Source organism: Chenopodium quinoa, unplaced genomic scaffold, assembly GCF_001683475.1.
Source record: "Chenopodium quinoa cultivar QQ74 unplaced genomic scaffold, ASM168347v1, whole genome shotgun sequence".
Taxonomy (NCBI): domain Eukaryota; kingdom Viridiplantae; phylum Streptophyta; class Magnoliopsida; order Caryophyllales; family Amaranthaceae; genus Chenopodium; species Chenopodium quinoa.
The window spans coordinates 434865-462673 of record NW_018745324.1 but is presented as its reverse complement, the minus strand read 5'-3'; the positions used below and the strand labels follow the sequence as shown (position 1 = coordinate 462673).

Genomic DNA, 27809 nt, shown 5'->3' with positions numbered 1-27809 from the left:
TGCTGTAAAAAATGTTAAGAGAAGGAAAATCTCTTGCAGAAACTCCAACATGGTCTGTTGCAACTGTTACTTCAATTATGATTTTTGTTTGTTTTCTTGTAGAAAGGTGCATTTACTGGTTTGGCAAGGTGAGAACTTTGAATACATTATTCTCACTTTAATTGATGAAAAATGTAACTGTTTTTTTTTTTCTTTTTTTTTTAAAAGTTTTTCTTTAGAAGTGAAATTTTGAGGTTTTTTATTTTTAATTTTAAATTTGCAGTGGTTGAAGAAAACTAGGAGGAAGGCTTTGTATGCTTCATTAGAGAAGATTAAAGAAGGTAATTTGACTTCAAAGCCTGTAATTAACTAAAATTTGTTGTAAATTCTAGTTAAGAATGTATAATAGTAAGATTAGTTGCTTCACTTGTTTAGTTTTAATTTTTTTGGGTATTATCTTGTGTATTTGCTACCTTATGTGATCTGTTATCTGGCTTTCTTATTTTTCTTATTGGTAGTCGAGTTGGTATCATAAGCATGCTTCAATTCTTAGGTTATACACTCGAGAACATGATGTACCGGCGATCAAGCTTGTAACTTTTAGAATTTGCTGTGTTTTCTGTTAGTGTGGTTTGGAGATGTGATAACTCAGTATATTTGACAATGATCTTTGGATTTGATGCTCATGTTTGTTCTTTGGTATACTTTTATTATAGCAACGACTAATGTGTAATGATATACAAGTCATTCATGAAGCTAGCAAATTCTTAGAAGTCGAAATATCATGGTTCTTGACAGTGAGTAGTTGCCCAATATGAGGTGTAACTTGTTTTCTCTTGCTTGTGCAGAGCTTATGCTGTTGGGCCTTATTTCTTTGTTGTTAGGACAATTTGCTAGATGGATTTCTGAGATATGTGTAGATTCGTCTCTTTTCAACAGTCGATTTTATGCTTGTTCCGAGGAAGATTACACTTCCCATGAGAAATTTTTTATTAGAGAATCATTTCCCTCTTCAAATGAGACTGATATACCTCCATAGGGACTGTTCAATTCCGTTTCTCATCGATGTCCTGAAGTACGTTGGTTCCCTTACACTCCAGTTCTTGTCAGGCACGCAGTTACCTTTTTCAAATTATAAATTTCTGATTGCTGCAGGGTCGCGAACCTTTTGTGTCTTATGAAGGTCTTGAGCAGCTTCACCGGTTCTTATTTGTGCTCGGTATTACCCATGTTCTATATAGTTGTGTTGCTGTTGGTTTGGCTGTGATAAAGGTATAGTTTCACATCCATTTACAAGCTTATTTGCTGATACTAATAATTCTTATTAATTCATGAACGGGACATGCTGGAAGCAAGTTATGCTAATGCCAATAGAATTATTTGAGATGTGAGGTTTTCATATGTATGTGTAATATACACTATGTTACATGGACTCCGGAACGGGTGCCGGACACGGACACGTGTCCAAGTATCCGATCCGGCAAGTTCCAATTTTAGGACACGGGCACTCTATCTGATATTTTGACACGGGTACGGGGATACGTCAATACGTCACTTTAATTTATATAAATAATTGTATATTACAAAAGATTAAAATTTTCATTAGTCTACCCTATTTTTTGTTTTTATTTTTGTTCTTTTCTCGGTAAATTCTGCTAATAAATGGGAATCTTCTTATCTACATCTTTTCTATATTAATGGTGGTTTTCAAACAAGATATATTTTTCTTTCATGTTTCTTCTCTTTTTTCCTCTCCTCTCTTAATGGAAATGTCCGAGTGCATAGTGAAGGATCGGACACGTGTCATGTGTCCGTGTCCGTGAAGTGTTGTGTCGACACGGACACTTCGCGATATTAGCCGTATCCGATTAACATAGAATATACATATATATTAACTAAGCAACCATTAAAAAATTACAAAAATTAAACAGGAGACTGGGTCTTTGATGCATGGGTTTTGTTGAGAGGCTGCTTAATAAATATACAAGCTAGAATATATGAAAGTTTTCGACTGCGAATTATAAGTAAGATTAGAAGCTAATTGAAAATCTTGAAAGTGGTGAAAATAGCGTGAAGGATTACCTTGGAATCCCATATGAATAGAAGTGCATATATCTGTTCAGATTATAGGTTATTTTATTTTTTTATTTTTTTATTTTTTACAATTTTTACTATTAAAGCATGCATCATTCATCTTCTTCTGATTGTATCTTGTAGATATACAGTTGGAGAAAATGGGAAGCCCAGGCAATTTTGCAAGGTAAATGAAGGAATGAATTGTTATGAAACAACTATTAAAATTGTTTTGATGTTCATTATATGGTGTGTACTTACACTACTGAATGCATCGCAATTTTGCCTATTTCTATTTTCGTTTTCATTATCTATCATTGGAGTAATTATCTGACATCTTTCCCATCCAGTTATTTATATTCTAGCAGCAAGAGCATTTTTGTCCATTATATGATATTTAATTCAAGTAATATATTGGGTCATTTGGTTGACAAGGGAAATAACTTCCCATCGGAATTGACTAATTATGGGAATTAACTTCCCACATTAGAAATCCCATGAATTGTTGAAAGTTGTTTGTTATTCATGGAGGAATTTGCAAATCATGGGAATTTCAAGTTACCAAGGGGGTACTTGGTAATTTAATTCCCATGTTTTGTGGGAATTGGAAATTCCCATATTTTTATGTTTTGTGGTCAACCAAACAAAACCTCAATATCTAAATTCCCATGAATGGGAAATGTTAGAGCTGTATGTTTCAAGTGCCTTTTTTCACTTAATATTGCTACTGTGCAGCAAAGAGGAACAAGGTGATGAGGCGACAAACCACCTTTGCTTTCCATCATGCATCACATCCTTGGAGCAGAAACCGGGTTCTAATTTGGATGGTAATTTGATGGTTTCTTTGTGTGACACGTTGTTTATTTAATGTTACCTTGCTCTCTGAATGACCTTGTTTGCTTCTTAAAATTGTGAGATTTTGAAAAGCCAGTATTTTGAAAAGCCAGTCTTGATCCATTTCGTGTTGAGCTTGAACATTTCTATATAATTTGTAACACAAGCAATCAAGATTATCTTCCATTTATTCTCGTTGCACCAGTGCACCTTTAAGTAATCTTAGCCTATTGTGCAAAGGCCATTCCTTGAAAATTCTTAGAAGATTGAAAAACAGAAAGAAAAACATACTGTAATATGTCTCTATTATATGAGAACTCATCAGTTAGGCTTCTTAGATCTTTATCACTTGATAATTTCTGGCAAGATTGAATGTACGACAGAGGGAGAATTTGTTTGGGTGGTGGTGGCTTGATGTGGGAAGATTATGGATAGAGATATAATATGGAGGATAGGAGGAAAGAGAAACATGCTTTCATTTTTTTTTGAGATGAATACACATTAACTAATTTACCTAACTTTTTCTTATAGCTCTTTTAATTTGATTTTCCTTTTAAATAGTTGTACAGAAGTAACTAACATTCATTTCAAGTACCCAAACTGCAACTGAATCCAAAATTGAGTACCCAAATAATTACTTAACTAGTAAACTAACTTAGATTACTAGGCCTTAGATTGTGTTAAGAGTATTATTTATATATTTATTTATTTATTCAACACAAGACTGGGGATGTATTACTTAATTAGAATTAGAGTATATGTTACAAACATGCTCCTTTTGAACAAATGAAAATCTGGATCATTGCAAAAAATAGTCCACCATTACCACTAATACATATAAAGTTTATACAAACAAAAGAACAGTTCTAGGCTGTACTACTTAGATTATAAACAGCAGCAGAAGGATAGCCACAGCAGCCTGCACTAAGCTGCACCAAAGCTCCTTTTGTCTTGATCATAGATGATCTTGACTCTATCGATCATAGATGATCTTGGATCAATCATAGTGACACAAGATAACAGAATAAAAACAAACTTTATGAGGAACATAAAGAAAAATATGACTTTTTTTTTTTTTTTGAAACAAGAAAAATAAGACTTAATTATTATGGTTCTTTGACTTCTTTCCCTTTTATTTCTTGTCATTTACTTCTATGAGAGGGGTTGTGGAGAAGAGTAGGCTGTACACCAAAAATTGGCAAGATCAGGATAAAATTGCGGTAACAGAAATACTGAAGCAAAAAAGAGCGATGCCTTTAGACATATAGCTTTTGTGGTCAATTGTCAAGTCCTATAAGGCTATAACAGCTCAAATCACCTTTTTTTTTTTTGGTTGGAGTCATTTTGGCTCTGTTGGTTGGAGTACTTGTTGAAACTTCATTTCATGTCAATAGTTGGTAGTCTTAAATTATGTTGAGTAACTTTCAGACATATGTTGTTATAGTGATAAATAAGTCTTGTATAAGGCGAACTTAAGTTAATTTTATTGTAAGACGGTCAATTTTAAGGTAACTTTAATCACTTTAAGTTTAACTTTTAATTTATGATGAATTTGATTGTATATATGTGTACTTTGTAATGGATACATGTTATGAAGGCTAATATAATTAATCTATTATATTATAAGTGTTTTTTAAAGGTAAAAATTTTGTAGGAAAACAATAACTTTTATAGTATATAAGGGTAACTTTAAATACTTTTTGTGTAACCTCAGACCGTCATACAATGACTTAAAGTCTACCTTAATCAAGAATTTGTGATACTGACAACCTTTTCTTTTCTGTAATAATTATTTTATATAGTTTATTTTAATCCGCTTGATAACCCTTTTTTGTCAGAGGGCATTTTCTATTTATTAATTATCAATCTATGTGTAGTGATTTATTAAAGATTGAAGGTAGCAAAGCCAACATCTTACTTTTTTTTTAATCTCAAAGTATTTCTCTTTGGGAAGTTGCAAATTAATTGCAGCATTTCTTTATTTGGCTAATGTTCTCTATCTTTTATCACATGGCTCTTTCTTTTTATCTCTCTCTATCTTTCTCCTCTCATGAAATACCATGCATCACCTCCACGTTGCAATTAAAAGGAACGGAGGAAGTATAAAAAGATGGACATATCTTGATGTACATTATTATGGCTACATAATTATCATCAGCTTATGTGGATTCCTTCTTAAGATCATACATTGTGTTGTCGTGTCATAGAGATTAAGCAATATATGACTCATTCAGTGTTACTTTTGTTCTCAAGCTGATCTATTCTTTATTCATGCAGCTATGCTTTCTTCGACAATTCAAGAGTTCTATACGGAAGTCAGATTATATGGCACTGCGTTTGGGTTTTATAACCGTAAGTGTCACTTTGACATCCCTGTCCTTGAAATAGTTCATTTTTATTTATATTTTGCTTATTTCTTTGAAGGTGAGTCAGCTTATCCTGGTTTCATAGCTGGATGGGCCTGAATGCTTAATGTTGTGAATTTTTTATATCTATGTGTCTGACAGTAAATTTTTGTCCTATGTATGATGTTAACTCTGGAAGAAGCACTTTGTGCTGTATTTGTTATTCTTGTGCTTGGAAGTCTTAGTACGGATGACTCTTTCTCATATAGTCATGTGTAATGCTGAGAAACAACTGCTGAAATTCTAATATATTTAACTCAGATTTCAGTATATATCTGTTTGAATGCAGTGCACCTCTGCTACACTCATTCTTCTACATCTTCTAACTCTTTCTTCATCTTTTCCTAGATTTCCTTTCTTTTATAAGAAGTGAAATACCCAGCCTTGATTACTATGACATCAGAGATTAACTGTAAAATTTCTGCGTTGAAAACATGTCCACGTCATCCAGAAAATTGAACTATTATGATCCATGACAATCTTATAGCCGGCTTTCTCTTCTAGTTTGGTTGATGTAATTTCAAATTACCTTGTATGATTGACACAGCCATCTTATAACAGCTGATTCTATAATATGTGATTTATAGCTGCTTTCTCTGTGTGGTTGAGGTTCAGATGAGATGTGTCAGGACAGCGACTGTTAACATATCTACATGTTGCAAAATTTCTCACATTGTATGAATTAACGGTTCCACTTTAAGTAGTTGACTTGATGATGTTTCGTTAAAACTTGTTTGCAGAATCACAGACTACCACAACTCTATGACTTTCACAAATACATGGTTAGGAGCATGGAAGATGAATTTCACACAATAGTGGGAATCAGGTATACAATTCTTTGTTGACTAGAGAGAATTTTTTATTCGTTTATTTTAACTCTATGTCCCATATTGCAGAAATTTTATAATTTACAGTCCCTTGTTATGGTGCTAATGTCAAATTTGATTTTAATACCTCACAAATACTTGTGCCTTTTGAGTTGATTAGCTTGGAAAGACATTACATATCTTTTTTAGGCATTTAGAACACAGAAAATGTACAAATTGTGTTAAGAAATATTTTCTTGGGCTAGCACTTCTTGACATCTATTTATTGGGTCCAGCATACCTCTCACAAAATAGTTTCTGTTGTATAACGATATTTACCTTTACGGGCTCATATTTGGTGGAAGTATGAAGTAGAATTTTGAAAAGTTTTGAGGCCTTGTCCTCTGATTTTAGGAGGAATGTCCGGTAATTTATTTTAGTTGGCCTCTAAATGATCTATCAATTATCAGTGATCATACATCTTGTGTTCGTACTCTAATTTGGTAGGTATTATTTTTTTTTAACTATCTTACTATGTGTGACCTAAATGTATTAATATCTTATTAATTCATGAGGTCATGTGTCACGGATCCAAATAATCCGAGCTCAATGCGGGTCAACATCCGATCAAGGTCTATGCACGGAGAAGGAAAGTCAATCAAGAGCAACCAAGGGCAGCAGCAGGGGATACTCCATGCTTTGTCAACTCCAATTAACAAGATGACAAAAGCAATTAAATATCAAGGAAGGAAAGGAAGGCAACTAGTTTCTTTGTGCTTTATCAATGTTTTTCTTAATTTAGCTTTAAGTATCACATGTATCCTTAAGGTCATCTTGACCATCTTAGTTTAAATATGATTGTATTGGCAAGAGAGAGATTATCCAGAAGTTGAGTGAAACACTTGGTGAGAGTGGTAGCCTCAAGCTACTTAGAGAGTGATAGCCTCAAGTTATCAATTGTAACCTTCCTTTATTATCAATTAATCAAGAATTAAGCCTTCCTTCTATATAATTATTACAGTTATTACTCGTTTTCCGGTGACCGGAAGTCAGTCCATAACATCATGATTCGTGTTTAAATCTGCTAACAGTTTCTCACTGTCTGTTCTCTACTACTAGATATTTGGAACTGATTTGATGATATATAAGTCATGTTTGAGTCAGGTTTAGCCGTTTAGCTTGACTTGAACTCACAAGTTGCATACTCAAGCTTGACATAGATTAAAAAAAAAAAAAAAAAAAAAAAAAAACTTGACATAGATTAAAAAAAAAAAAAAAAAAAAAGTCAAGCTCTAAATCCAGGTCCGACTTGAAAAAAAATTTCCTGCTGCATTTGTTTTATTTTCCAGTATTGGGGTGCATCATTGCATGTAATATGCTAGCATCGAGAGTTGGAAAACTAGTCATGTAAGGTCTAGCTTGTTTTCGTGTTGATAACAAATGAGTTCAAAGTTCCTGTAATGGTTCCTAAATTTTATTTTGAATAAATTGGTGATTGAGTGAGTCAAATGAATTAAGGTTGGTTATTTTTTGATTGGAATTTTCATTTCTCACCTAATCCATCTATTAGATAGGTCATTCATGCCAATCTGTTTGAATCAATCTGTTAATAAACCAAACCCAATCCAACATTTACGAGGTCAGGTTCTGGTTGTGTTGTGTCATGCTTGCTTTTGTCAACTCTAGCTATAGCAGTTTTGGACCCTAAATTACAGGATTATGTAGATTACATGTCACAAATTGTTTGCTCCATATGTAAATGAGGAGAACAATAAGTTAGAGATACCTCATATCTATAATCAACTTAATGGTGATTATGTCAAGTCGCATTCTTCTTCAACCGGGAAAGAAAGCTTGATGTAATTTTTTTTTTTAGTTTCTTCAATTGTTATGGAAGAAACATAGTACATGGTATACCAGCTTTGAGTTTGTAAATTTGATACGACTCATACAAGGTATGGAGTATCTCTAACTTGAACTTGATAGGACAAGTGGAAACTAAGAAATCTGAATCTCAATAAGGTAAGGATAGGACAAGATGATTTGATCTTCAAGGAGAACCTGCTAAATCTGATGCCCTGGTGGAAGGAAAATCCAGTGTATTTCCCATTTCTTTTTTTAAACTTGGCAGAAAAATTGATTGTTCCAATTATAGCGTATAAGGCAACCTTTAGTACTGGCGGTCATTATAGTGGATCGTTATAGATGCTTGTCTGGTTCAAAAGAATGTACAAACGTCGATATATGCATAGATGAAGGTGAATGGTGTAAATCCTTCCATGGAGTAAAAAGATATAAGGTGAGGATACTTCATTATTTTTTATTACATCCTTTTATTATTATTATTATTATTATTATTATTATTATTATTATTTTGAGGAGTCCTTTTATTATTATTATTATTATTATTATTATTATTATTATTGTTAGTTGTTGTTGACACCGAAATTTTGTTAATTATTAAGTGTCAGATATAAGTAAATAAGGAGATAAATATAAAAATATAAGATATTTATCTTCAGAATCTCATAGATTATTATCTTTTACTCTACGACTGTCTATATAAAGAGGGTTGAATCTAGGGTTTAAAGAGGCTCAGATGGAATAAGTCACAAAGACCCCATCTCCTCCCTACTACCAAATATTGTAGGTCCATAGTATGGAATAAGCCGACAAGGCCCCATACTACAAACAAATACAAAACCCTAACCCTTTGGAGAGAGGAATCAAGAGATCTACGAGAGTTGCAACACACAAACTATCAATAAAAATAATTGTTTCTGTATTTTTTCTACCTCTTTATTTAAATATTGCAGGTTCGAATTTTTATGGTTTACAAATTGGCACGCTCGGTGGGACAATTTTCGCTCTTCATCTCCAATCTTCAAGTCTCAAAATTCGTAGATTTAATGGGGGCATACCAAATTTGCTTTCAAATTCTACAAGAAAATTTCGAGACCAAGTTGCATCCGATATCAAATCTCCACAACAGGTCTCGAGGGGGCATTTATTGACACCGAAATTTTGTTAATTATTAGGTGTCAGATATATGTAAATAAGGAGATAATATAAAAAATTATAAGATATTTATCTTCAGAATCTCATAGATTATTATCTTTTACTCTACGACACTTTATATAAAGAGGGTCGTTTATAGGGTTTAATTAGGCTCAGATGGAATAAGTCACAAAGACCCCATCTCCTCCCAAATGTCGTTTGCTCAGATGGAACAAGTCACAAAGACCCCATCTCCTCCCTACTACCAAACATTGTAGGTACATAATATGGATTTAAGCCGACAAGGCCCCGTACTATAAACAAATATCAAACCCTAGCCCTTTGGAGAGAGGAATCAAGAAATCTACGAAAGTTGTAACCCACAAATTATCAATGAAATAATTTTTCCCGTCTATTTTTCAACCTCTTTAATTATGTATTGCAGGTTTGAATTTTTATGGTTTACAAATTTAGAGAGCAGAGATGAAATTTAGAGAGCGGAGATGAAGAGCGAAAATTGTCAATGTTTGGTAGTAGGGAGGAGATGGGGTCTTTGTGACTTGTTCCATCTGAGTCTCCTTAAACCTAGAAACGACGACTGGGAGGAGATGGGGTCTTTGTGACTTATTCCATCTGAGCCTAATTAAACCCTATAAATGACCCTCTTTATATAGAGTGTCGTAGAGTAAAAGATAATAATCTATGAGATTCTGAAGATAAATATCTTATAATTTTTTATATTATCTCCTTATTTACATATATCTGACATCTAATAATTAACAAAATTTCGGTGTCTAACAATTATTATTATTATTTTATTTATTTATTTATTATTTTATTTTATTTTATTTTTGTCTTCAACACTCTTTATACATTAGGTACTATATGTTATTTTCTTTAATAGAAATGTAACTACTTACATCCTGATATTTTGCCGGAAAAGGCAAAAAAAAAAAAAAAAAAAAAAGAAGAAGAAGATGAAAATCAACCTCAGGAAATCATTATTACAATATTTCCAAAGAATCGACAAAGTGACAGCTCAATTGGATTTAATCATGAAATAATTAAAGTTGAGTCTTAATATTGTTGGTTTACAATTAGTTAAAAAAAGCTGTTTTATTTATATATTTATTTACAAGGAGTGACATGGAACTTAATCCATAGTGTTCATTATCAAGACTTATTTTGTGTAAACTGGTAGTTTCCTTAAAACTGATGTGAATTTGAGTCACATTAATGTAATCTTGTATCCTGTATGTTTATGAGGAGATTTTTTAAGATTTTAATAGTTTCTTGTAAAAGGTGGATGATTGTTTTTTTTTAATCCTTTTCAACAACTTTTTTGTTTTTGTTTTTTTTTTTTAAGTTTTTTTTTTGTTCTTAATAAAATAATATGCAACATTTCATTTCACCTTTTGAGCCTAAATTGAGCCAAACTCATGCTGCCTCAGTCGATCAGGCTAAACTCTCAAGCTTGAGTCAAACTTCAAGTTTTTGAGCTTATAAGTTGAGTTGACCTTGGATATGAGCTTTGAGCATTCAAATCTAGCTGATAAAAATTGATCTTGATTTTTAACATAAGCATGTGTATGAGAGGAATAGGACTATAGGAATACAGTTGTAACAAGTTTAAGCAGAAAAACTTCTCTGAAGTTGTCATCCTTGGAACATTAACGGTGAGCTAAGGTTAAATGTATATCAATGCTTTATGGTTATGTCCAAGAGGAACGTCTAATACAATGAAGCTTAATAATTTCCCTTTTCTTGGAATGTTATTTTAAGATCTTAAGCTAGATATCTTTAATTTTGCAGTTGGCCATTATGGGGTTATGCAATACTATGCATCCTGCTCAATGTTCACGGTACTTTTTCTAATTGAAGAAGATAAGACTTTAGCCCAATTTCTTACATATTGTTATATTATAATTCTCTTTGAACTTTAATCTATGATGTAATATGCAGGGCTGAACATTTATTTTTGGCTTTCATTCATCCCTGTAATTGTAAGTTTTTTTTTTTTTTTTTTTGTCTCTATCTGCTTATTTTCCTAAGAAAATTATGAGCACCTTTTTGATGTTATTTAAATTGTGGATAATGGATATATGTATACTTTCATTCTTCCCTATAGCTTGTCATGCTGGTTGGTACAAAACTTGAGCATGTCGTCTCCCTTTTGGCACTAGAAATTGCAGCACCAACGTGTCCATCTACCAGGACTCAGGTGAAGCCACGTGATGAGCTATTTTGGTTTGGGAAGCCAGAAATGATATTATGGTTAATTCAGTTCATTTCATTTCATTCCAGGTAACTTGATCGCAGTATTATTCTCTAGCTATTTATATTATGTATTACTACATCCTTACAGCTTGTTTTCTTTGGTACATGCAGAATGCTTTTGAAATGGCAACTTTTCTCTGGTCCTTGGTGAGTTTTCTTCCCAACTCCCCACTTCTTGTCACACACGCAATATATGTTTGTACACGTATGCTTTTATTATAATTTGTTTTAGTGTTTGGGGTGATTCAGAGGAATAAGAGGGAAATTGCGATTAAACAATATTGAGGCATGTGAGAACACCTTCACCACAGATACTAGATCTGCCTCTAACCAGTGCAAAGAGAACGTCATATATGTTTCTGGGATAAAATTTATCTTATGGTGTTGCTCTTGCAATGCTCAACGAGTAGACACTAAAAGATCAAGTACGAGATAGAACAAAAATGAAGGATTCTTCTCTAATCGCGGAAGACTATCACAATACCCTAGACTTTGATTCATGCACTCCACAATTATTGGGCAGTTGCGTTGACTTTTCAATTCATAGAAGCTGTCTAAATACATTTGGCCAATGAACAAAATCATATAAGGACATAAGGTAGTTAATCATATCAAACTATTGAGATTTAGGTACTCAGACTGTGACACTTTGGGTGTCTTATAGCCAGATCTTATGTTCTCTTGGCGCATGGAAGAATTTACACTTGTAAAAATTAAAGTGAATGTTTGGTTTATTCTGAAAAATTCATTGTTGCTGTTACTAAATACTGCAAGTCGTATATTCTTATTATCTACCTTTACAATCTTAACTGCAGAGTTCTTATTCAAATCTGGTGCAGCTACAGTACTGTCCCTCTTAGTGTTATTATAACACAGGTGAGCACGTTGCAATTTGTAGAAGGATTTTCATTTCCCCTATGTTGAGGACATTTTACATCTTTTATATTGAATTCATCTATAAAAGGAACTAATAACAATTCAAAATTAAAAATTGAAATAAGAAAAATGAGGATGAGGAAGATCGAATGGGTGGAGATTGAGCGTGTGGTTTCTCTCTAAGGCGCGTGCGACCTTGGCAGCCTTGGCAGTGGGTACTCGTACTCAATCTTCCTCGGAAATTGGACACAACAAACAGAAATACTCACAAAAACTTAAAAACAGTAAGAAGAATAAAGAAAAGCATGGAACTAAAGAGATTGAAGATGGTGGAAACGGAAACCCAGAATTGAGAAGTTCATGGAAGAGCAAATTCTTTCACCTCGAGCTTCACTGGAGGATCTGGAGAAGGGAAAGGGTGAGACAAACATTTTCAGACTTGGTTAGTGCAGTTAAGGGGAGTACAAAGATCTCGTCGCAATTGCAAGGTAACCCAGATACTCGAACCCCTGTTTTGCATGCGATTTCGGCTTCTAAAAATCTACTGCAAAAAATTCGATGATAAATTGGGCATTGTTGATAATAATGAAATTGGACTTAATTCTGATGATTCTAGTTGCATTAAAATTGATTTGGATGATATTCAAGAAGAAATTGATTTCTGGTTCTTTGCTATGTTTGTGTTGCTAACCCACCTTTAGCTGTAATGGAGGGTTTCATGGAGGGTTTCTGTAGGAGGGTTTGGAGGAATATGGGGGTAGATAAGGTGTCTTTGAAAGATAAGGGAATTTTTTTAGTTCGATTCACTACCATGGAAAACAGAGACAAGGTATTGAATGGACATAAATTGTTCTTCGATAATAAACCAGTATTTCTGAAACCTTGGTCTGCTGATTTGGTTATAACTCAGGAAGAATTAAAGGTGATTCCTATCTAGGTTCAACTCATTAACCTGGATTTGAAGTATTGGGGTGAAAAATTGATGAAAAAAAAAGTTGGAAAACTAGGGAATTGGGTGAAAATGGATAATGCAACTGTAGGGAGGGAGAAGTTGCAATATGCTAGTCATGATTAAGGTAGTGAAGTATGAATGGAGACCAGTTGTGTATTTCACTTGCAAGAAGCTTGGGCATAACGTTGAGAAGTGTAGGGGGAAGAAGCAAAATTGATCCCAAAAACTGTCCATCATGAGAAGGTGACAGTGGCTAGTACTGCAATAGTTCTTGTTAGCTAGGAAGAAGTCAATGAGGTTGAATCAAACTAGAATGAGGTCTTCCAGAAACTTGTTAGCTAGGAAGAGCCCACATAAGGTGGAAAAGGTGGCAACTAAGAATGCTTTTGCTATCTTGGATGGCATAGGTCAAGAAGAAGTTGAACATGTTCATGCTGCAGAGGGAGGAATACCCTTTGACAGTCATGGATAGTGTCCTTTCTTTGAATGTTAGGGGAGCCAACTTAGCCAGCAAGCAAAAGATAAAGCAATTCATTGTTGCTAATAAATGTGGCTTAGTTGGGCTCCTAGAAACTACGGTAAAGTCTCACAATATGGGGAAGCTTTATCTTGTGGTTGAAGGGTGGAGTTTTACTTGCAACAATAGTAAGCATCCTAGGGGAAGAATTGTTGTTTGATGTAAATATCTTGCTATGCAGGATTTTTTACGAAAGTAAGCCTTATTAGTAAACTATTTACCAATCTAGACGCGTGGCCAAACTATTTACGAAACTGAGCTTCTGACATAAAACGCTGCCTCGGTCAGCGTTTTACTTTTGGTTATTATTTTTTTTTATAAAATTTCGTATTATGTGAAATACAAATTTTTTAAAAAAAATTGGAAATACAGTAAAACGCTACTCAGTCAGCGTTTTTTTTGTATACATAACAGAGAAAAACGCTGACTGAGTCAGCGTTTTACACCTAAGCATAAAACGCTGCCTCAGTCAGCGTTTTATCTGCTGGCTGAAGTCAGCAACAGCAGGCCCCTAACAGCAGCCAGTGCACATCCACCAACACCATCACCCTCCTCCTCCACATCCTCCACCACCCTCCTCCTCCACATCCACCACCACCCTCCTCCTCCACATCCACCACCCTCCTCCTCCAAATCCACCACATCCACCACCCTCCTCCTCCACATCCACCACCACCACCACCCTCCTCCTCCACATCCACCACCACCATCACCCTCCTCCTCCACATCCACCACCACCACCACCACCCTCCTCCTCCACATCCACATCCACCACCACCATCACCCTCCTCCTCCACATCCACCACCCTCCTCCTCCAAATCCACCACCCTCCTCCTCCAAATCCACCACATCCACCACCCTCCTCCTCCACATCCACCACCACCACAACCACCACCCTCCTCCTCCACACCACCACCACCATCACCCTCCTCCTCCACATCCACCACCACCACCCTCCTCCTCCACATCCACCACCCACCTCCTCCACATCCACCACCACCACCACCCTCCTCCTCCACATCCTCCAACACCTCCACCACCCTCCTCCTCCACATCCTCCACCACCTCCACCATCCATCCTCCTCCACATCCACAATTTATTTTGAACGAAATGAGTCAAACGTGGACAAATAAGGAATTTGAAATTCAAACAAGACATAAATTTATTCAAATAATTATTAAAATAATAATGTAATGTAAGTGTTATGTACAACAAACTAGAGAAGGTCATTACAGCAAATAAATCAGATAATTCTTTCCTATTCTGACTCATCAATTTGGTGTAACGGCTCTCTATCATGTATGTCCACTCTCGGCCTTTGACGACGGTTGTAGTGACGGACCGTGGTAAATGGGTTCGGGCGTACTGACGGAGTCAGCTGGCTGGAAGATGGGTCATCAGGATGACGTAGGGGCGCGGAACTGCGAATGTCGTACTCCTCTGCGCCCGTGAATGACGAAGGATCACCCCCACAGCTACTCTGGCCAGCCTCGAACTGTGAGTGACTAGAGTGGCCGCCATGATCGTCCCGGGGGTGGACGAGATAGGCGTGACCATATCTCTGCAAGGTAGCCATGCCCATATCTCGCACCCGCTCGACCTGTGCTCTGGGCGGCTCAGGTATGCCTGGAAGGACGTCCGACAGTGCGTCAACCATCGCCGTCATATCCAACGCCTGCAGTAAGTAAGGATGAGTTAGTTGAATGATATACAAATTTAAAATTGATAAAAATAAGTTAATCAAATACACTTACATATCCTCTGATCACGTCAAAGGATGGATGGTAATGTGCGGATGGCGGTGTGTAGCTGGGGTTGATGAAACGCCGTGTAATCCGCATGTACCACTCCATGTATGGATCGTATGGATCCATAAAGCCGTAGATGGGGTCACCAGTGACGACGAACTCCAACCGTCGATGCCACAAGTCAATGTACTGGGCATGCTCCGTCCGCCAGTTCCTGTCGCTCTTTCCCCGACGGTCAATGCGGTGCAGCCGGGCACTAGTGTCACACTGCTGGGGGACAGTCTGTCGTAGTCCAAACTGTCGCATGACTCGATCTGGTAGGTGACCCTCGACGACCTCAAAACAGATCAGGGGGACCCTAGAACGCCACTGCGCCTGATGATCTAGCAGATGTGGAGGCATGGCAGCAACTAAATCAGCTTCATACGGGTCCCATGTCATCTGCGATAACACATAAAAAGTAACATAATAAACAGGTTAGTGCATATTAAATATGTTAAGAGTATACATAATACATAACAATTTCATAAACAAATTAAAGATTTCACCTGATCCTCGGTCAGTCGATCAAGGGCGTCTCGGTAGAACGGCAGGCCCCTCGCCGCATGCGCATATGTCAGCTTGGGGACCGCCCATCTGCAAGCGTACGCCTCGTCAGCGGAAGGCCGTGGTGGAGGAATGTACCGCTCATACTGCTGGTCCTGATCCTGCTGCCCCTGACGATGTATAGCAGGCCTACCTGGCCTGCCTACATGGATGTTCTCCCAAGACCAATACTGGACATCAAACACACAAAACTAGGTTAATTGTAAACTAAGTAAGAACTTTCCGAATTAAATTGTTAACAGATAGGTAGGTTACCTGAAGCAAAAATAACGGTCCACTAATCTCACGAGAACCCTGGAAGGATGCTCTACACAGATGGCGATACAACATCGCCAGACAAGCACTGCCCCAGTTGTAGCCACGAATATGCTCCCAGTCGTGGTCTACCAGCTGCAGGTAGATGATCTGTAAATGGTTGCCACTCTTGCCACCGAACAACACACCCGAGATGAGCAGAAAAAGGTACGCTCGAGACATAGCACCATCAGGCAACACACGAAAAGTGTCGCGTATCTAACCGGTCCTCAATCCGCCGCCCCTGATATCGTCCGGTCCTGGCTGAACCCCGAGAACCTGAGCTACATAACCAGGGGGATCGGCCAACGCAGATCCAGACACCGGACTCCCATGAATGGGAAGCCGTGTGAGTATCGCCACGTCTCGCAACGTCACGGTCGCCTCCCCAACAGGTAGATGGAAGGAGTGCGTCTCATGCCTCCATCTCTCCACAAGCGCAGTAACAAGCGCTGGGTCGACCTCTCTGAACGCCATCCGATGTATACCCATGAAGCCAGCGTACTCCACGAAAGGCGGAATGCGGGGATCGATAACCCAATCGCCAAGGAACGCAACAGTGTAGTGCCTGCATGTCAGTATGCCCGCCGGATCAACCGACTGACTCCAAATGTCAACGCTACGATGTGTGTCATGTAGTGTAAGGACAGAAGGGTCGGTGGGTCCGGGTGTCCTATCTCGGGTGTCCATGCTATTTGTTCATAAACAGTTATAATCCAACAATTATAAAGTAAAAATTACATATAAGCGATAACAAAATACAGAATTTCAAATCTCATACTTCAATCTAAAAATCCAACTGTTACAATCATTTGAAATGTAGAAATACAATCACCGTACTATTCTACTACATCACTCTAGATAACAGAAAAAAAAAAATTAGTGCCCGGTCGATCTAGAGGGACACGATCTCTTGTTGTGACCCTGCTGGTGACAGAGGCCGCATTTGCTCGCGGGACGGTTGGTCTCATCCATTTCATTGCGTATGCGTCTTGACTTAGGGCGACCTTGTCCTCGTACCATGCTGTTGTCGGGAATGAGTTTAGGCCCTCCATTCTCTCTCCATGTCGTCTCACAAGGGATAGGCCAGAATTGGGGAGCGTATGTGTTTGCGTAGGCCTCTTATTGCAGTACCCGGTCCACCCATGGCCGCTCTGATATCGAATACTTCACACAAACTGCTAGAACATGAGAACATGGGAGGTGGAAGATCCGTGGTTTATTGCATGTGCACGTTCTTAACTGAAAGTTAACAGTATGTCTATGGCCTCCTTTTCTACCAATTTTATCTCCCCTCTTTGTTTCAACTTGATATATATGCAGTCGACGGTTATACGCTTCCACTTTGTGATATCTAACCTTTGCAATGTTTTTCTCCATAATGGATGTGACTTTGGGGGAGTATGCAAGTCCCTGTTCAGATCTAGTCTGAGATAATTCCCTTCTATCAGTGAAATACTTATTGACTCTGTGGAATGTTAATTCCACAAGGGACATGATAGGTAGAAATCGAGCACCCTTCAACACACAAGGGACTGTTTGAGTGCTTCCATGAAGTGCGGAAGTCGGCCATAAGAACTCTCCCAATCTCCAAATACTTCAGCTATGGCTTTGTCCCTAGCATACCATGCTCTTCGATAAGTAACGTCGAACTGAAAATGCTTGGATATGAGTTCCTGTATAAATTCAACTTTCAAGCATGGATCTTTCTCCACAAAAGACTTCACAAAATCGGAAATTAAGGATGAATCCAAGTGTGCATGATCTGTAGATAACACTTCAGTGACACAGGTGTCCCGGTGCGGCCCTTTGTATGTGACTATGGTAAAGGTATCTGAGTGCTCACTTTTTTTGGTGCCTCGTAGCGACCAACCACAATTCTTCTTGCACCGCAGATGAAGGACCTTCTCATTCGAGGTCACTGTGGTGTAGAATTGGTTCCTTTATATAGAATACTTCTTCACCATTTCCTGAAGCAGTTTCTTAGATTCAAAGAACATACCCTTCTCAAACTCCCCCCCGATCACAAATGTTGTATGACTACCTGATTCGGCCCAATATTGATCAACCTCATAATTCTCATTTACTTGACTTAACCAAGGAATAGGAGTTCTAATCATGGCCTCCCCACCTTCCATGTCTGTAGAATTAACATCCATGTTATCCAGAATTGGTTCCTCCTCTTCGCTCTCAGCCTCATCATTTGTTTCCCGGAGCGCATCATACAGAGACAACTCGTTATTCACCATATATTGTAGATTTTCAAGATGATTCACCAATGGTTGAGACGGTGATGTATGATCATCATGCTGCGTAGGTGAATAACTTTGGAGTTGCATGGGAGAAGATATAACTGTGTTCGATGTCGAAGGCCCAGATTGGCCAAACATTGTCGTGGATGTTCCACCATATACAGGTGAAGCTATATGTGAACTCAACGGCATCTGGAACCGATCGTCATGAAGCAGTCTGCTGAAGGACCCCATCCCATATTTAGTTGATGGAATGTCTTGTGAGGGCATTCAGAAGGACTCTGTGTAACCGGAAAAATAGGTAGCTTGTTGATCTGGTCGAGTACTTTGTTGCGTACACATAGACACTATTTCTACATATATCTCATGTGGATAACCCCTCATTAAAACAGCGCTCCTCAAAGCTTTCAAATGTCTATCGTTAGAACAAGGTAACACTTGAACCGCATTATTAGTCTCAAACCTCATTTAAATGTTAAGTTGTACATTCATTCGGTTTAAGCCAATAATGCTATGAACCTCGTTCATCAGATCGTTGAAAGTCATGTCTGGTCCAAGTGACAATGGTTCCATATTTCCACCACTATACTGGACATTCGGTCCATCAGACACAAATTTACCCCCCCCATCGGCATAACAAAGCTGCGTTTTGTGCAGCCATATTCTATACAACAACCAAAAACACATCTTAATTGCATGCAATCTCCACCAATTCGCACAATAACAACCAAGAAATTCACACTACAAACATAATTAACCATATTCACATAACAACCAAAACAAAGTACACAACGAACATATTCACACTAACAACCAACGTATTCTACATAACATAATTTTCGTAATTAAACGACAATGTAGCCTATTTTATCAAATTAAAACAACAATTTCATCAACAATAGCAACAATTTCATCAACATTTTCAACATTTTTACCAAACATTCCCATAATTTCATCATAAACTTTCTTACTAAACTAACATCAATTTAGGGCTTTTATACTAAACTATTATCAAATTACAACAAACTAACTTAGAATTATCAACATAATTATCAATTTACATCAAACTAACTTAGAATAATCAACAACATTATCAAATTAAAACAATGTACTATATAATTATCAAACTAACCTAGGTTTTAAAATTTTAAAAACAAATAAGTGAGAAGTACCAAAAATGTGATTATAAAGAAGAGGAGAGGCGCGGCGGCAGCAGGCAGTAGGCGGCGGCGACGGTGGCAGGCAGCAGGCGGCGGCGGCAGCGGCGGCAACGGCAGAGCTTTGAGGAAGAGAGAGTTTGAGTTTTTAGTTTTGAGGAAGAGTGAATGCGTTGCGTCTGCCTGGAAGAATATACCAGGCAAAACCGTTGACTGAGGCAGCGTGTTTCTAGTATTAATGAAACGCTGCCTGAGTCAGCGTTTTAAGGCCTGTTATAGCCTAACACAAAAACGATGACTGAGGCAGCGTTTTTGTGTATTTCAGTTTTTTTTTTATTTTTTATTTTGTATTTCACAAAATACATAATTCAAAACAAATTAAATAAATAAAAATAAGGAAAAACGCTGACCGAGGCTGCGTTTTACCTCAGAAGCTCAGTTTTGTAAATAGTTTGGCCACGCGTCTATATTCGTAAATAGTTTACTAATAACGCTTAGTTTCGTAAAAAATCCTGCTATGCACTAGCTATGTTACATGGACTCGGGTGCGTGTGTCGGACACGTGTCCGTGTCCGAGTGTCCAATTCGTCAATTTCTACGGGTGCGGGGACACGACACTTACATTTTTTGCAAAAAAATTATAGTTTTATATGTTTTTATCAACAGTGAACAAAAAATAAAATAATTTGTAGTGTAATCAGACACAAGGAATACAAGTATTACAATGAGTGAATGAGGGAGTACATTAAAAATAAAAAACTGAATTGAGATAGTGGAGTGTGGATCCACACGGTAAAGAAAAAAAAGAAAGAAAGTTATTTGGGGTCTAGTGTCGGTCAAACATTTAATTTCAACCATAAATTTCTGATTTCTCTCTCCTCTCTCCTATCTCTTCTCTAAAATGGAGTAAATTTGAACGGTCTTTTTGCTCAAGCTTGCTGCCATTTTTGAAGCTTCAAGACACATGAAGCTCAAGTTGTCAACTGAAGCTTTCTTGAGCTTGCATACTAAGTGAAGATTCCTAGGAGAAGAGAAGCCTGGAGTTGGAGGAGGCGTATTAAAAAAAATTTGCGTCTAAAAAAACGAAAGGATTTTTTGATTGATTTAAACCGGACGAACAGCCTGTTCAGCTGACCTCAGAGGCTTCCAGTCATCCGGAAACTGCCATGTTTGAGTGCAATCAGGTGAGTCGGACCCGAATTTCGCACCCGTGTTCGTCTCGTGTCGTGTCGACACGGGTACGTGATGATTTTTGTCGAGTCCATGTAATAGAGTGCACTAGTCAATTGGTTTATTGCTATGTCAATGTTAAAAGCAGGAATGAGAGTTTTCATTGCTTTTTCATTTATGCTTTTAACACTAATTCTGAACGGATGACTCTTTGGAATGATCTTAGGACTCTCAGTATTTCAATTTATAGTCCTTGGATTGTCTTTAGGGATTTCAATTATGTTTTGGAAGCAGAAGAAAGAATAGAAGCTCTTGTCTGTTGGAATGAAATGGCTAATTTTAGAGCTTGTATTGATGATTGTGACTTGGCTGACATGAAGTATAGTGGTAACTTTTACACTTGGAATAACAAGCAGATTGGGAAAGCCAGAGTATTCTCTAAGTTAGATAGGGGCTTAGTGAACTATAAATGGTGCAATTTGTTCCTCTTGGATGTATTTCAGTAATGAAGGGGATTTTGATCGTGTGTATCCTTCATGTGTATCCTGAGCAACAAATGGGGAAGAAACCTTTTAGGTATTTCAAATGGGGAAGAAACCTTTTAGGTATTTCAATATGTGGAGTAAGAAACCTTTTAGTTCAGCGATCTGGTGCTTGAAGCTTGGCAATATGAAGTGGAAGGGACCTATGTATATAGTTGTGAGAATATTGAAGATTGTGAAGAAAAGCTTGATTGAGCTAAATAAATTTGGATGTAAAATGTTGAAATCCAATACAATCTAGCTAACCAAAAGCTAGATTCTTGCCAGAGTGCTCTTCATAGTAACCCACTAACCCCGGAGATTTAGCAAGTAGAGAAGCTGAACAGAATGCTAGAGAATTATTCTCTCAAGCTCAGGAAGTTTATTGTTCCTTTATGAGACAAAATGCAATGTCTGATCGGATTGCTGATGGTGATCAAAATACAGCATTATTTCATAGAGCTCCCAGGAAAAGGAATATGCAGAACAAGGTTTACACTATAAAGAACCTTAGGGCCTGTTCTCATACGTTGAAATTCAATTCAGTTCAGGTTCAGCTCAGCTCCTAATTTCCTTCTCTTATAAAATATTCATTTCAGTTCGGTTCGGTTCGGTTCGGTTCAGTTCAGTTCAGCTGAATTCAGTAAAAGAGAACAGGCCCTTAATGGGGACAAGGTTGATATGAGTGAAGTCCCCGTAATATCTTGCTGGGAACAAGTGGTGATAATAAGATCCCTGCAAATGCTGCTGTTATTCAGACTGGTGTGATTTATGGGGCTGGGTTCCCTTCTGACTACTCCTTTTACTCAGGATGAAGTTAAAAGAGCAATGTTTGCAATGAATGAAAATAAAGCTCCTGGTCTAGATGGATTTGGAAGCAATTTCTATAAGGTTACCTCGGATATAATTGGCAATGAAGTATGTGGAGCAGTCCTTAATTTTCTTTAGACTGGGAAAATGCAAAGAAATTAACAACATTGCCATTACTTTGGTTCCAAAGGTGAATTGCCCTGTAAATGTGACAAAGTTCATACCAATGGCATGCTGTAATGTTATTTACAAATGCATTTCAAAGGTTCTGTGTGGCAGATTGAAGATGGTGCTTCCTGAGATTATTGCAGAGAACCAGAGTGCCTTTGTACACAGCAGACACATTGTGCATAACATCATGGTCTGTCAAGACTTTGTAAGACAGTATGGGAGAGATTCTGCAGCACCTAGTTGTCTTATCAAGCTGGATTTGAATAAAGCATATGACACAGTTGAATGGGATTTCCTTGAAGAAATGATGAATGCTTCGTGCTTCTTTAAGCATTTTATTCTGCTGGTCATGACCGTGTGAGAACTCCTAAATTTTCACTGAAAATTAATGGATCTATGCATGGTTTTTTCAATGCAAAAAGAGGGCTTAGGCAAGGAGATCCCCTTTCTCCTTTGTTGTTTATTCATGCATTGAATACTTGTCTAGGATTCTGAAAGTGATAAGCACTAAGTCCAATTTCAAGTTTCACCCAAGGTGCAAGGCTGTTGGTCTTACTCGCCTTTGTTTTGCGGATGATCTGATTCTATGCTGTAGAGGTGAGCTAAAATCAGTGAAGTTAATGATGAGAGGGTTTAATGCTTTCTCAAGAGATACTGCTTTACCCTTAGAAAACACTGTTTATCGTGCTGGAATGACTGAGAATGTCTTGCAAGAAGTCCTGAGCATGACAGGGTTTAGTAAAGGCAGCCTTCCTTTTAGATACTTGGGTGTTGCCATTTGTTCTAAAAGGTTACTATTGTTGAGTGTGAGCACCTGGTAGATAAAATGTGTGCAAGAATTAGAATTTGGGGTTCTAAACATATTTCTTTTGCTGCCAGAGCAGTTTTAGTGAATTCAGTGTTAATGGATATTGCCTAAAGCTGTGTGTGAGAAGATCAATGGAGTTTGTAGAAACTTTCTCTGGCATGGGAGTTTGTAGAAACTTTCTCTGGCATGGGAGCTTGCATCATAATCCTGGCTATGTTGCTTCGGATAAAGTCTGTAGAAAGAAAGCATAGGGAGGTTTAGGTCTGTAGGATGCTGAGACCTGGAATATCAGCCTTGGGGAAGCATGTCTGGGCAATAGCTCAAGGAAAAGAGAACCGTTGGGTAAAATGGATAAGTGTGGTGGATTTAAAAGAGCAGAACTGGTATAATTATCAGCCTGGTATGGATTCTAGTTGGTATTGGAGGAAGATTTGTAGTGTGAAAGATAAACTCAAGAGTGTATATTCTGGCAGTTCCTTTGGGCAAGGCAGATTTCAGACAGCAGGGTATATAGGGAACTGATGTAGGATGCTGAAAGATGCAGATGGGATAAGCTAATTTGGGAAAGATTGACTATCCCAAAGCATCTTTTCATAGCATGGCCGGCTATTCAGGGCAGATTATTGACTAGGGACAGGTTGCAGCAGTTTGGTGTAACTGCCTCTACTAAGTGTTTACTATTGTGGCTCAAAATGAGTCTCATGCTCATTTATTTTTTGAATGCCTGTATAGTAGAAGGATCTGGGATGAGATTAGTAACTGGATTAATGTTAGGATATAGTCTGTAGAATGCTGTGAGAAGAACAAGATGCTGTAAGCCTGGGTTTCAGCAATGCCTGCTGAGAGTTTGTACTTTAGCAGCTGTCTATTGGATATGGAAGGCTAGGAATACTGCACATTGGGAGTCCAAGGTGTTGTGCATACATGCAGTTGTAAAGTTTGTAAAAATAGAAATTAGAGATAGATTGTTAAGTGTAAAGTCGAAAAGAATCAATAGTGTAGATAGGGATTGGTTACAGGAGCAATTTGTATAGGCTTGCTCCGAGTTTTTCTAGGCAGTTTGTTCTGCTCCCTTTTTAGGGACTGGTTTATAAAATAGTTTTGGAGCAATAAAACTACTTACCCTAAAAAAAAAATAATAAATAAATAAAAATAAATAAATAAATAAATTCAAAATTATTTGAATATAGAACTTTTTGGAAAAGGTTTTCATGAGTGATGCAGTGAGTTCGAGTTCTATTACAACCAAGGCTATTGCTTTAATGTGATTGTAATTGCCTACATTTCATGTTATTCAACAATCGATTTAGCTGTACAACATGCAATTTGTTCCAAAATTTTCTGCTGCTACAGCACATTGAACAGACTCCGAACCCCATTATGATAGAACTAGCCATACTCTCTCGACTTCACTAACATGGTTTCTGAAACTACAATATAACTTGTTCACTGCCACTTAACTAATATAAATGGTAGAATAATAGTCTAATTCTTTTGTTGACCTTTGACGATGCTAGATGGGATCTAAGTGCAAGAAAGCCTTGGTTGCAGAAAGTGTGAGAGATTCCTTGCACAACTGGTGTAAGAGAGTTAAGGAGAAGTCAAGACGTTCACTTGCAGCAAGGTCAGTTTGCTCCCTTGACGACATTGATGAAGTAACGACAGTTGCATCCCTCACGCTATCACGAAGCTCTTCTGTTGCTTCTTTAAATGAGGTCAAAATTACAGAGGTAGAGCATCCAAATGAAGCAGGACCGCAAGATTCAGTTGTCCCTGACGAGCTTTCATTCCGTATGTCAGAGTATATTTCTCAGTCAGCTGAAAATACGTTTCTAAATACACCTGATCACGAGCCCTTAAGTAATGATAATGAAGGAAAGGCTGAGACTCTTGCAGATTTGCTACAAAAAACCTGAATGTAGAGGTTGTGGTTCTTCTAATGCTTGTTACATTTCGTTTTGTAATTCTTTTCATTGTTAGAGTAGCACATAATTTATACTACGTATAATCTAGCTCAAATGTATTAACCACCAGGTTGAAAATTTATAACTTTTTTTTTAATATATTTTTTTTTTCATTTTTTGAAATAATATTGATACAACTACCAACGAAGTTTAGTTGCATTCAGAGAATTGCAAAATAAGTTGTTGAATTAGTGATATGTTAAAACTCTCATCTTTCATTAATTCTTATATTGTGTCCAATCTTTTAATTGAATTCTTTTATAACAAAGAAGGTAACACATTAATATATAATTCCACCGTCAATAGCAAATCCAGGAATTTTAGCTAAGGGCAGCGTTGAGCCATTGAATAATAAGAGGAAAAAAAGGGTAAGAATGAGTTATATTCTAAACATTTATTTTGGTTGATCAAATTTTAAAGTACTTGCATGTTCAAAAAGTACCTTTCTATGTAATCCGCATCTAACATTCACAAGTTTTTTTTTTATTTATTTTTTTATTATTATTATTTTTTTTTACAAGATAAAAAATACAAAAATAAAATAAAAGTTCTAAAATCTAGTACTAGTACTTTGTATATGGTAATTTGTACAAGTATATATTATAAATTTTCTTTATTGTTTTACTCATATATATAAAACTAAATAGTAAATAAAGTACTTAAAATACATGTATTGAAATGAAGTATGTGCAATAAAATCTTTATAATTTATATCATTAAATTATGAGTATATATTTATTTTACAACTTAAAAATTATAAAAATTTCATAAATAATTAATGAGAGACTTTTAAAAAAAATTGAATGCATGATTAATATATTTATACACTCATACAGTAGAAGCAAAAGGGAAGCAGGAAAAAAAAAAGACCCTAAGAGGGCCGTTCTGGTCAAAGTAGGGGGAAAAAAACAAGAGACTTGTTACATACACAACAGATCTCTTCTAGTTGAAGTAGGAAAAAAAAAGCACCGGCAGTTGGTGTGGAGTACAATCAATTCGCTACGGCTGAATCAAAGAGACCCTTGTGCCTTCTTAGGTTCACCTCTATCCGCCGTTTTTTTTTTATATATATATATGAACCATTTTATGAATAAGAAATTTTCAAATTAGGTGCATTACTTTTCTTTTAATCCATACTACATGGGTCCTCCCACGATCTCTATCTCTCAAATTTCCAAACACTGTGTAAAATTTTATATTTTTACAAATGATACATCTAAAAAACGAATGAAATATGTACACCATCCGTATTTTATAACTTGTTCCATTTCTCCATACACGGAACATATAATGTACCAAAAAAAACCAAAAATATGAATTATATCATATAAAACTTTTTTATCTACTAGGGCAGCCAACGCGTGCGATGCACGTGGAGTGACTTGCCCTTTCTTGATGTTTATATTGAGTTGTGTTTAAACTCTTTTACGACCTTGGTTTTTTAGGGAAAATAGTTTGATATATTAATGGAATGTGTATATTGGGTTGTGTTTAAACTTTTCGTTTTTTACTGCACAACTTTTCTGCATGAAACATCTATGCAATTATTCAACAGTGCAATATTGCAAAAACATCCACAAACTTAATTAGGAATAGATTAAATATTATTCCAAAAATCATTAGAGCACATATTATATACTAACAAAAGTAATTTAACATTGCATATGCATATAATAATGGAAAAGTTTTCAGGAGCATTTACTATTTGCAACTGTAATTACATATACATACATACATACATATATATACATACATACATACATACATACATACATACATATATATACATACATATATATATATATATATATATATATATATATATATATATATATATATATATATATATATCCTAACTTGCATAAACATTAATATTCAGGCAATCAAAGAAAATATCAGCTTGCATTGATTGACAACTTTCTTCCAAAAACGTGGATTTGGTTATGCAAAAGAAAAAACTTTATGAAGCCTGTAGACACCCATATGTGTCTCCCCAAAACCAAACCCAGTGATGAATACCTTTCATGTCATTTGATTATCGAACAAAGCGAAAGTGTGAAAAGTCTAGTGATGAGGATGTTTTTATGAAAATATCTCTTCTTTCTGTTTTTGAAAATATTTTTTTCTTACCCTATTTATGAAAAACATGCATTCCAGTTTAGTTTGTTCCATGATATAGGTCCAATAATAGTGTAGTTGGATGGGGCTTGAAAAGACCTTTCCAACGATATATTATAAGCCCAATTCCGATGAATAATGAGGTACAAATTTTCCCCTAGACTCTAGTTTAGTGAACTTTTCCTACACCCCCAATGAAACTACGTCGTTTTTGATCTTCTTCATTTTTGTACCTTTTTTATTACATTTTCGTTAACTTTGTATTCAAGCAACTATATAATGAATTTCCTAACCTAATTTCCTCTTTTTTCATTCTTATATTTCTGATTTCATTTTCTCTCTCCTACATTTTTTATTTTTCCCCAATTTTCTCTCTCTGCTTCCATGGATTTTTCTAGCTCAATTGCGTTCGATCGTGAGTGTGACTCAAGCTCAATTGCGTTTGATCGTGAGTGTGATTCTATTTTTCCTC

General features: G+C 36.6%; 1 pseudogene; it reads left to right on the top strand.

Moving 5' to 3' along the window:
• Positions 1–8: 8 nt before the first annotated feature.
• LOC110712738 lies at positions 9–25437 on the top strand (annotated as a pseudogene).
• Positions 25438–27809: the final 2372 nt, after the last annotated feature.